The 11,420-nt window shown below is 37.5% G+C and overlaps 1 long non-coding RNA gene across 4 annotated transcripts; it reads right to left on the bottom strand.

Annotated features, from left to right (window-relative positions):
- Nucleotides 1–241: 241 nt before the first annotated feature.
- Nucleotides 242–10,443, bottom strand: LOC131662229 (uncharacterized). 4 transcript variants are annotated; one of them, XR_009301439.1, is made up of 5 exons: nucleotides 10,041–10,441; nucleotides 8,976–9,062; nucleotides 8,175–8,286; nucleotides 7,854–8,047; nucleotides 242–5,027 (listed from the first exon to the last, which is right to left on the bottom strand). It is a non-coding gene; the product is annotated as an uncharacterized LOC131662229 (long non-coding RNA). The 4 variants fall into 4 exon arrangements; XR_009301441.1 differs by having other exon boundaries at nucleotides 242–8,047; nucleotides 8,192–8,286; nucleotides 10,041–10,443; XR_009301440.1 differs by having other exon boundaries at nucleotides 242–8,047; nucleotides 10,228–10,439.
- Nucleotides 10,444–11,420: the final 977 nt, after the last annotated feature.

The raw sequence follows: 11,420 nt of genomic DNA, 5'->3' as shown, positions 1-11,420 counted from the left end.
AAATCGAGAATAGTTTCTCCGGGCTTCATTCTAAACAGTTCGTACTCTTGGCTTAAAGTATTCAACCTTGATCTTTTAACTTCAGCGGTACCTTCATGAGTTTCTACAAGAGTATCCCAAATTTCCTTTGATGTTGTACATGTTGATATTCGGAAGAATTCATCCATACTAAGAGCACCATGAAGAAGACTGATCGCCTTTTTGTCAGCAAGAACCCTTTTTCTATCATTATCATCCCATGACGCTTTAGGTTTCTCCGATCCAACACCATTAACGACCGTTGTAGGAACATGAGGACCTTGTAGGACAGCCTCCCAAACTTCTTCTCCTTGTGCTTCTAGATGAGCCTTCATTTGGATTTTCCAAAAGTCAAAATATTCACCACAAAACAATGGAGGCTTGTTGTTAGAACCACCATCTTTGAAAACCGGTCTTTGATTTGCGGAAGCCATTCTGGATCTTTAGGAACAAGTTACCTATAACTTGCTCTGATACCAAATGTAAGTATAAGATTGCGCCTAAGAGGGGGGGGTGAATTAGGTTTTCAAAAATTTAATCGGTTTTATGAGAATACTTCTAATAATTTTTGGTTAAGTGTTTGAAGGTTTTTGTAAGGTTCTTTTCTTTTCTTTGGTAATGGTGATGAATGCAATAAAGTGCGGAAAAGTAAAGAACGCAACGATATATACTGGTTCCCCTCACAATCCGAGAGTACTCCAGTCCCCTTTCAAACACGAAAGAGATTTCACTATAGTTAGAATTATTGTACAAGCCTATGCCTACTATCTAACCTATAGGGTGATCAAAGGTTCTTAACACCTTTAAGATCAATCAACACTAATGTGAATGAAGAACAATCCTCTTCAAACACACCACCTACTTCCAACAATCCTGGATAGTAAGGAGATAATTTTCTTTGAATTTTTTACAAGAGATTTAGATGAAGTTTGTATAGCACTATCAATCTTGGATTGATCTTCTTCTTCAAATAAACAATTCTCAAAATGAATATAAGTGTTCACAATGTATGCATGAAACTTTAAATGAATTCTCAATGAAAATGTGTGTAGAAAGTTTCATATAAAAATTCTGGTTTGTGGACACTTGAAAATAATGAAATTTATGAGTATGAATTGTTAATAAAGAAGGTGAATAATGATTTTGAAATATGTAGTATTTATAATGTGTCAAACACCTCTTTGAATGGTTATTTTTCCATGAAACAATGCAATGATCAAGTGGTAAGAAAATGGATTCGTTTGAATAAGATCATGCAATGAAAAAACACACTGGTTCAGTAGGAACCGGTTCCTACCTGGGACAACCCGGTTCCTGCTGAACGTTACAGCAGAAATTTCAAATTTTGAACTGAGGAACCGGTTCCCACCTAGGGACAACCCGGTTCCCCATAGTAAAACACAGAGAACTGAAAACTTAGAATGCTGGGAACCGGTTCCCCCATAGGGACAACCCGGTTCCTAAAACCTTTATTTTGAATTTTAACTTAGAAAAAGGTTTTAAATGAACTTTTGAAGGATGACACTTTGTAGTATGTTTATGATATGCATGGAAATATATTTGTGAACAATTATATGTCAAAGTGAGTATTGTTTATACCTTTGATACTTTAGCTTGATTCTTGAATCTTCACAATTTCTTCAAGACTTTGAAATGATGTATTTTTGCTTGATACTTGAAATTCTTTTTGCACATCCTTTATAAAAGCTTGATGTCCATATTGTCTTCATCAAAACACACTATGCTTGAGAAGCTTGCATTTACAGATGAGGTTTGTTGCACACTCAAATTTGCCCTCACATATTCAAGACAGTTTGTTTCAAGAAGCCTCCTAAGCAATGGACCTCCAATTAGGGTTTTGATTTCTCTCAAGGAAATGGAACTTCCAAGGCCTCAAGTGGACTTCACAGTCGATGCAAGGTAATGATCTAGGCTCTTCGGAGCTGTTGGGCAGATCGAGCTTGTTTTTTGCCAGCGCACTGATGGTGTTTAGCCCCTTCGACGCAGCCTTAAAGCATCTCCTTGCAGCCTCGATGTCCCCGTGGAGGATGGCGAAGAGACCCTTGGAGGTGTAATATTTCATCTTCATGTGCACTATGGAAGGCACAAGTATCAGTTCGGCCAGCATCGGCCTGCCAAGGATGTGCTGGTAAAGTGAGGGGTAGTCTATCACCAGGAATTGAACTTTGATAGATCTAGACATTTCTACGACCCCGAATGTGACGAGCAGTTCTACGTACCTCACGGCTTTATAACTGTCATTGAAACCTTGTAGGTCACAACCTACGTATGGTGTCAGGTATGTTTCATCCAATTGCAGCATGGAGAATAGTTGTGAGTACATGATATCGACCGAGCTCCCTTGGTTAACTAAAATGCCTCAGAAATCAAAGTTCGTCATTTGTGCCAGTACGAGCAGGGGAATGCTTGAGTTAAGGGAACCGCCGGGGAGTTCCTCTCAGAAAAAAGCTATAGGAATGGAGGTGCCTCGGATCTTGTTAAGGGTGGAACTAGTGTTGGAGCTTGTACTAATGGGTTGCTCGAATTTTCTTTTGACCGAGCCCACGGTCATCTTGCTGCTCCCTCCCACCCGATATGACCAAGGCAGAGGTAAAGTTCTCCCGGGGACTATGTGTTGCTAGATATAAGGGGAGCGCGTCTTCGTCCGGGACGTAGAAGTCCTTTAGTCGTGTTACGCTCAAGGATACGGGCATACTGACATCATCTAAAGGGGGTTTCTCTTTCCCGAAATTTTTTCGTTTCTCAGGGTTCCTGCCGAGCATCATCCCTTTTCTTTGTTTATTTTTTGAGATGCTCGTCTCGGATCAGGATCTCGATGGCATTCTTGAGGTTGATGTAGTCTTCAGTGGTATGCACGTGGCTCTTGTGGAACTGATAGTATTTAGTCTTGTTTTTGTTTGGTTTTGCTAGCGTTTGTCGGGGAAAGCGAACCCCAGCCTCACAGAAAACTGCATTGGCGCACTCGGAAAATATTTTCTCGTAAGGCGGACAGCGACGTGTACTCATGAAAACGACCAGTTTGTCCCTTGTATTCCCAAGATTCATGGGATCTTTCCTCTTTGTTCTTGTATCCTCCCCTATGAGATATCGAGGAGTCACCGGGCCTCGAGGATTTTGAATTCTTCTGGTGTCTCGAATATCGGGCAGTATTGGCTACTTCATTTTTCTCGTATTGAATGTATGTCTTGGCCTTGAGGAGGAGGGTGTCCAGGGTAAGAGGGGTCTCGATGCCAACTACCTTGGCAAAGTTGCCGCGGGGGCGCAGACCTCGCTTGAGCAGATATTTCTTCATGTCATTTATCGTGGAGACTAGGACGACTTCTTTGTTGAATCTCTTAATATATGTCCGGAGGGACTCGTCCTTTCCCTGGATTATCATCTCGAGTGAGGCATCTGATTTCGGATGTAGGTGAGAAGCTGTGAAATGTTTGAAGAACATCCTCCCTAACTATTTGCACGAGGCGATGGACCCATAAGGGAGGCTCTTGTACCAGGACATGGCCCCATTTCTTAGTGTTATGGGGAACAACCTGTATTTGATGGCGCCCTTGACGCCACGATAATTGAGGAGAGCGTCGATATTTTTGATGTGCTCGTCAGGGTCGCTTGTTCCGTCGTAGGTGCCTAGAGGTGGAGCTTCTCCAATCCTTTAGGTAGTCGTGTAGTCATTATTTCAAGAGACGACGGGCCGCGAGGCACGTCTTTGTTGCTGGAGCTAGGAGACCGGGCAGGAGATGTGTTGCATCTACCGTATCGAGGACCACGTTCTTGGCGAGGAGAAGGAGTTCTTAACCGGTCCTTCGAGTCGAGCGGGGGGGGGGGGGAGAGTGCGTATGTTCTCTGCCCATGGATTCTCTTTTCTTTTCTTTGTCACCGGGGAGCGCGGGCTCCTGCGGGGAGGTATGCAATCATGTTTCTTGACACCTAGGGATTCTTGTTCCCCTTGAGTCGAGCGGTGCTCTCTATGTCGCAATGATGGACTCCGGGATTCTCTTCAGTGTCTCCGCAGAGGAGATCTGGAAAGGCGTGCTTTCTCTAGTGCTCTGATCCTCTTGTTCTGGTGCATGATTAAGGAGTTTGTCTTGTTGAATGCCTCGACCAAGACTGCTAGGATAATGTCGGCATTGGTCGGCATAGGAATCTGCTTGAATATTTCAGGTGCATCCTCCAGAACTTTCTTGATCTTGCTAGTGTCATCGAACTGAGTGCCAAGATCGTGTGCGCCGTTCAGAGAGGGGGATGCGGTGGCTCCGTCCCTTTTCGGAGGAACTGCGTCCTCCAAAAAGGGATTCATGCTGGCAAGGTTGGTTTGGTGCTCGGGAGAAATGACGGAGGGGTGAACATTGCGGTTGTCGTTGTGACTGGCCATGGTTGAAATCTTGAAAAACTGTTTGGATCTTTGGTTTCCAAGGAAAGAAAGATGGGGAGAACAGATGTTCCCACAAACGGCGCCAATGATCTTACCGGTTGACTAGAACCTGAAAGTGGGCCAACGACTTCGCGTATAATGTTGGTAATTTAAAGGAAGGTGGTGTACCTATAAGGCACTCCAATGCAAAAGTCAATAGGTCATTGGTCCATATGAGAGGGTTTTTATAATGTCCCCAACACTTGACCATTGGTCCATATTTCGGTTGGATCAAGGATCCAGGCCCAAAATATGTGACTGACAGGAATCTAGGCGTAAAACTAGAAATTCTGGAAGGCTGCCCGAAACTAGCCGTTGAGGCGAGACAGAGATGCATTTCTAGGAAGCAACGGTGCCCAGCGAGCAAGTGTCCATCTGTCACTGACGGAGGAGCAAAAGGGATGTCTTGGTGTCGGCTTACGTGGAGGTCTGGCCAAGGGTAGCGTTGGTTCGCTGGTCCGTTGGCCAGGTGAGGATGTGTCCTCGGCGGAGGGACAGGAGGAAAGGAGCTTCCCTTTGCCCTCACTGGTTGTGCCAAGGCTAATTGGCCTTCTGGGTGCAAAAGTGGATTGGGTCATGCCTGGACATTGGGTCAAATCGGAACAATAGTGAATAATCAGATTAACAAAATTAAAATTAAACAAAAATTAAAAATAAAACAAGTAACTCACTATGCCTTGTTGAGAATGTAAACAGTCTCTGGCAACGACGTCAAAAACTAGATGATAAAATTACTAGCAAGTGTACTAGCAATGTTATCAAAGTAATGAAAATAAAATTCGTCTCTACGGGGATTGCGAACTTTAAACAAGAAATATTATGTGATGTAAATTAAAACAGTAAACGGGGGGATTTTTAAGATTTGTTTAGTCGAAAATGCAAGAAAATGTTTTTAAAGCGATAGTGAGAAAAGAGGTCAAGTCGTCTTATCATAATCTCATAATTTTAGTTGATTAATGAAACACGCATTAACAAACATGCACTGACTACAGAGTTATACGACAGACTAACTCTATCATTATACCCAATCCCTTGACGTATAGCTCACTAATCTAAGCGTTAACTCCCCGATCCCTCAGGCCAATTGTCCCGTCAAATTAGGCAATAGAGTGCGTTAGTCCCTTATTTTCAATTCCTAATCATACTATCCCTAGTCAATTAGAGAATTCAACAATTAAATTAGTTCAAATAGATAGCCCTAGGGTCAGTAGTCAATATTTATCAATATCGATTCCAATGACGTAAAAATCAAAACATAATGTGCACAATCAATAATTGAATAATAACAATAAGTTAGAACAATACATTAACATCATCCGATCATATGTCTCAATAAAGTAAAACAGGTTCATCATCAAGTTCGACCTAAACTAGGAGAATCTAACTACTCATGTTTAATTAAAATTGCAGCAAAACGTCACTTTGAGGACTTGGTCGAACTCCTATTTTTCTCTACCTTTTCCTTATAAAGCGGATGTTAAACGTGTCGAAAAACTGCAATGCGTGCGCGCTGCCTCTCAACGCGAGCGCTTTGTGCCATCAATGCTTCAACGCGGGCGTGATACTTTTCAGCGCGGGCGCATTAGAAGATAGCGTGGGGACGTTGTTGGCGCGTATTTTCCAGGGACTTCAGCGTGTTTTTTGTTTCTTTTTTCACCAATTTTTTCACTATGTCCTTTTCTCCACCCAAAAGCAATTATTTAAGCTTTTTTCACTTAAATGCTTCTAACTTGTTTGATTCTTCTCAGAATCCGACGATTTTTCATGCTAAATGATGTGCACTAATAGCCCGTCATCAGCCTCCAAGGAATTTATGAAAAGAGAAGAAGATAAAAAAGTTCATCTTTTTCTTAGCTGCCTTGACAATGAGCAATTCACTGATGTCAAAGCCACAATTCTACTATAGTGGATCATCTACAAACTAGATGCAGGAGCAGCATTCGATTCTAGTGGCAGAAAACAAAAGTGGCGAGGCGGATCCAATCCAAATTGTGATCATTGTGACATAATTGGTCACATAAAATCAAAAAGTTTAGAGATAGTTGGATACCCATTCAACTCGGACATGCGAAGACTGCAACGTGAAAAGAAAAGCAAGCTGCACATTGTGCGGCTCGCTTGGCAGCTGCTAATGGAATTCTAAAATGGCAGGATTGGATGAAGCAACAACAGGTCGCGCATTACATGGAATGCACATAAAAAATGGTGCAGTAACATGTGAAGGCATGACTGGTAATTCTGCCACACTACAATACTATAGCACTGATATGTCAAAAAACATTAACAAATTATTATAATTCCTCTACACTATTTGACAATTGGTAAAAAAAAGAAATTTTACATCTCCACATAAAAATTATCCATTCAAACATACACAACTTTCTGACCACTAAATTTAAATTTAAAAAAAAAAAACAGAATTGCATTACATTTTTATACAAAATAATAAAATTTACCCGACATATGCAACTAAAATATCCTGTATTTCGTTTCAATTCTATGTCCTTGAGCTTTATTTGATGAGCAATTGCATATTTGCAGCAAATTGAGAATAAACACAAACAAAAATACCAATCTTATTTACATGCTCTTCATGATAGCTTATAGTTTAAACAATTTGATTTGATTATCTTTTGTTAAAAAAATAAGTTATAATATTTTAAGTTGTTTGTCCAATTAGTATGTCATGGTTTATGCTTATTACTAGGGAAGTCATTTCTCGACGGCAGATTTTTCTTCTCTATAATTTGATCTATTAGTATTATCTAATTACATTAATTAGAATATTGATCTCATGTGTTTTATCTTTCATCCTAATCATTTTCTAACAGAATTTCCATATGGCAGTTTTACTCCATCTATTTTCAGTCATGCATATATAATATCATCTTCAACTGTTGTTTCAACTATGATAGAATTTCCATGTTTCGACTACGTGTGCGGTTAAGCCAGTATACTAAGTAGTCACAAATATTTAGAAAACCTTCATGATGTTATATAAGCATGAGCAATGCTTTTTCCGCAGAGAAATACGAAGTGCTAACTTACGAGGTCAATTGTAAGAGACAAAACATGGAGCAAATAATTCTACAGTATCTATTTTATCTATGTAACGTTCTTTCTGACTTCAATTTTCCCTATGATATTGGTGTTGTAAACAGGGTTTGGATATCAGTTTTAGTACTAACATTTCCGTTTAAAACTTTCATTTTGTCTTAATCTTAATTCTATATATTGCATAATAAACCAGTCTCTAAATAACTTTAACATTATACTAAATTATATCATGGATATCTTTATTCATTCAAAGTATTAAGTTAATTAAACTATGAAGCAATTGGTTAATGCATTGTTAAAGTCTATAGAAATTGTAAATTAAATGGACAAAATGATGCAAGAACAAGACCTCTTAAATCAAGTGTTGCAGAATTGTTCTAGATCAAACTTGAAGATGCCCTCCAAGTAGCTCATGAGATTAATTGAATTCATTCTCTAAACAACAACTGCTTAAGGCCTGATCCTGAGAACCGGGACTTATACTCTTTAGTACCTATAGAACCACATCTCACATCCTTCCTAAATTCTTCTAGATCTTTGGACCTATAAAATCAACAAACCATGAGAATCTCAGAAAATCAAACACAAACCATAAAATGTATAGGAAAAGGAAATGCAGAGCTTCAAAGAAAAAAACAGTAGTAGTAAATGAAATATTTAGAAGATTCACAGTTCGTGTTTCTCTACTTCATTCGAGCTCCTAGATCTTTTTCTTGAATTCTCTCTGCTTCTTGTGTTATCGTCTTGTGGTTCAGAACTAGTATTTCTTGTTCCTTTTGGGCCTGCAAATTGTTGTCAGCTAGAACTTGTTCATCAGCATTTTCATTTAAATGGATTAGAACATGAAAAGGGAAGTGCTGTAACTATTTGAGGATAAAGTTAGAGGTTTCCCATAATTAAAGTTCCTGCAAAACTAAATGAGCTTTGACTTTCAGTCATGACCTTTACAAGAAATTGCGGATTGGTTTCTACAAATGAAAAAGACAACCAAATAGTATTTTACTTAAAGGACATGAATCTGATGCCTGCATACTTGAAGGACAATCACACAACAAGTGTTATCAAAAAGAGTTACTAATCATCTTAAAACTTTTTATCTTGTCAGAAAGAAAGCAAGCATAGTTATTCAGATAGCAAATCACTTAATATGTATTTTTTGCCTGCATACTTAAATTACAATGCCAATATGAGTTTCTTGCTAATGATATAAAACTTGATCTTTCAGGAAAGAAAACAAGCATAGTTATTCAATAAATGTTAGTTAACTTAAAACAAGCTCTAGGGTACACAGTATTTCAACAATACTAGAGCAAATGGAAACAAACAGGAAAAACAACATTATCATATGCAAAAGGCAAATCTGGAAACTAATCATAAAGGGAACAAAAACAACATGAAAAGTCCTTGCTAATTTCAAAGTTGAGAGCACATACAAGTTGAAAAGTCAGAACTAAATGCAGCAATATCTTACTTTGGGTGCTCGGAGACCACCAAAAAGAATCATTCCAACAATACAAGAAAAACAGGTTGCACAATATTGCTTGATGTTTGCTGAAATCTGCAAATAATACATGTATCAATACCATTTTATAAAACCCTTGTAGTGAAATCTAAATTCTTCAAGCTAATCAAGAACAGTGACAAACCAGTTATTAAACCCCTAAATTGTGATAAAAAAAAAACATGAATTGCAAAAAATACAGAAAAATGATCAGATAAGGCAAAAAATGATTGATTATACAACCTAGTCTCCTAAATTATGGAAATTCCAAAATGACTGATAGAATTGAAAATATTCGACACTGTCAGGCCTTTTGGATCGATCAATCTAGTCATTGATATCTAATATGATCGGGAATTTTCAGATCCATGGATATATAGAAATTATGTTAAGTGGTGGACCAAATTGCCTAATCCCTTGCCATTTTGTGAAATTCGTATGTGTCATTTTGACAAAATGCTAAGTAATAACAACAATTTAATTAAGGTAAGTGGCATTGAAATTGCAAAGATAAGGGGATATATGGACCAATTCATCATTTACTAGATTTGTAGTCATTACTAGATTTGTGAAATTTAGCAGAGTCCATTTAGTAGTTGTAAAGGAACGATATTTCTGCTATGGATCATCAGTGATAAAGGTTATCCTGTTCTCAACAAATTCCCAAGTTAAGATTTGATTCTAAAATTAAAATTTAAATTGTTTAATTAAAAAGACATAAGTAGAGTAGGCAGTATTATAAAGAAGGAAATTATAAATTGATTTTCCATATATAAACTAACACACATCATTATGCTCATCAATAAGGAGGAAAGAAAACAGAACTGCATTACAAAATCAAACCACATAGCATCTAGTTTTTGAATGTTTACAGCAGCTGGTTACATATCTTAAGGCTGAGAAAGAGATGGTTCCGGATTCGGAGGTAGAATAGCTTTTGAATGTATAGCAAGGAAGAGCTTAGTGATACTAGTATTGAGGAAGTTGAAGAAACAGATGAAAGTAACTATTAGAAGGAATAGGTTGATGATATACCAATTCCAGAACTGAGGGATGAGAATCCATAAAAGTATCTCACATCCAACAACACCAGATATGTGAAATATTACCATAGTAGTTGGTAAGTTCATGTCAGCTGTGGATGCAACGATATGACAAAATATAGAAGTCAAAAACAGTAACATAATTGGGGATGATTGTTGGAATGGATTAGTGTTTAAACCTTGATATTTAATTCCAATTGAACCCAACTCTAAGGTAATCAGAATAGTATAAGCTTTAGGCAGACTCATATTTGTGTTGATTGGATAAAAACAAAATAATGAATTTAGGTGAATGCTTTTGCTACCTTTGTCCGCGGTATGTTTACGTGGAAAGAAAGGAAGAAGATCTGAGAGAAGTTAGTTGTGTTGTTGTATTGAGATCTTTTGACTTGTACTATTTAAAAGAGATTGGCTATTCTTACACCAAAAATCATACACCATACATTTACACCTTAGAAAATACACCATAGATATATGTTTGTCTATGTCAAAACATTGAAAAAATAATTATTATACATTCTAAATACACAAAATAGTATAATATTAAGGTGTAGGTGTCACATTTAATGTAAGAATATCATTTCTCATTTAACAATGCTATGTGAAGAAAATACTGGAAACTTTATATTTCAGGGTCCCACCAATCCAAGATGTTAGCATTACCGTATACTATGTATAGTAGATTTGTTTATTGACAACAAGTAGTTTGGTCAAACAATAAACCCATTTGTTTTTGGACCAATTAAAAGATGAACTCATCAATAGTTTATTGGTGTAGTGGTAATTGGTAAAGAATTTAGTATAAAGAATCACCGTTAGATTTTCTTCAAATTATAATCAAAAGGGACTTTAGTCACTTGATGTCATAAATAACAATTTATTGAAATACACTCTCTTGAAACTCTTTTGCAAGGCTTTCGTTAGTTAAAAAAATATTGAGATAAATAATTAAATTCTTTAAAAAGTGTTGTTAATATTTAAATTTATCATATATATATATATATATATATTTATAGTCATCTAAGTTCAGAATCAAGATAAGATGCCGCTAAAAATATAAGTTCTGAATCAAGATAAGATGTCGTTAAAAACATAATGATTAAAAGGCGACTGAAGCACTCAAATGGAACAATTCCCAAGAATGATTGAAGAAGTAACGTACATGCAGTTCGTTGGAGAAACAAAAATAAAAGGAAATTTCTTTATCCACCTTCATGTCTTCTTGGTCACCTCTGGCGAAAAACCCAAAATACCCCTAACTTCGGAAATGTATTTCCGAAATGCAAAAAAATGTTGTTTTCGGAGATGTATCTCCGAAAACGCCTTTTTTTTATTTTAATATTTGTCTTATTTCGGAAATGCATTTCCGAAA

The sequence above is a fragment of the Vicia villosa genome, linkage group LG3 (assembly GCF_029867415.1).
Source record: "Vicia villosa cultivar HV-30 ecotype Madison, WI linkage group LG3, Vvil1.0, whole genome shotgun sequence".
In the NCBI taxonomy this organism is placed as follows: Eukaryota; Viridiplantae; Streptophyta; class Magnoliopsida; order Fabales; family Fabaceae; genus Vicia; species Vicia villosa.
The sequence above is the reverse complement of the archived record's forward strand: the minus strand, read 5'-3'. Positions and strand labels throughout refer to the sequence as shown.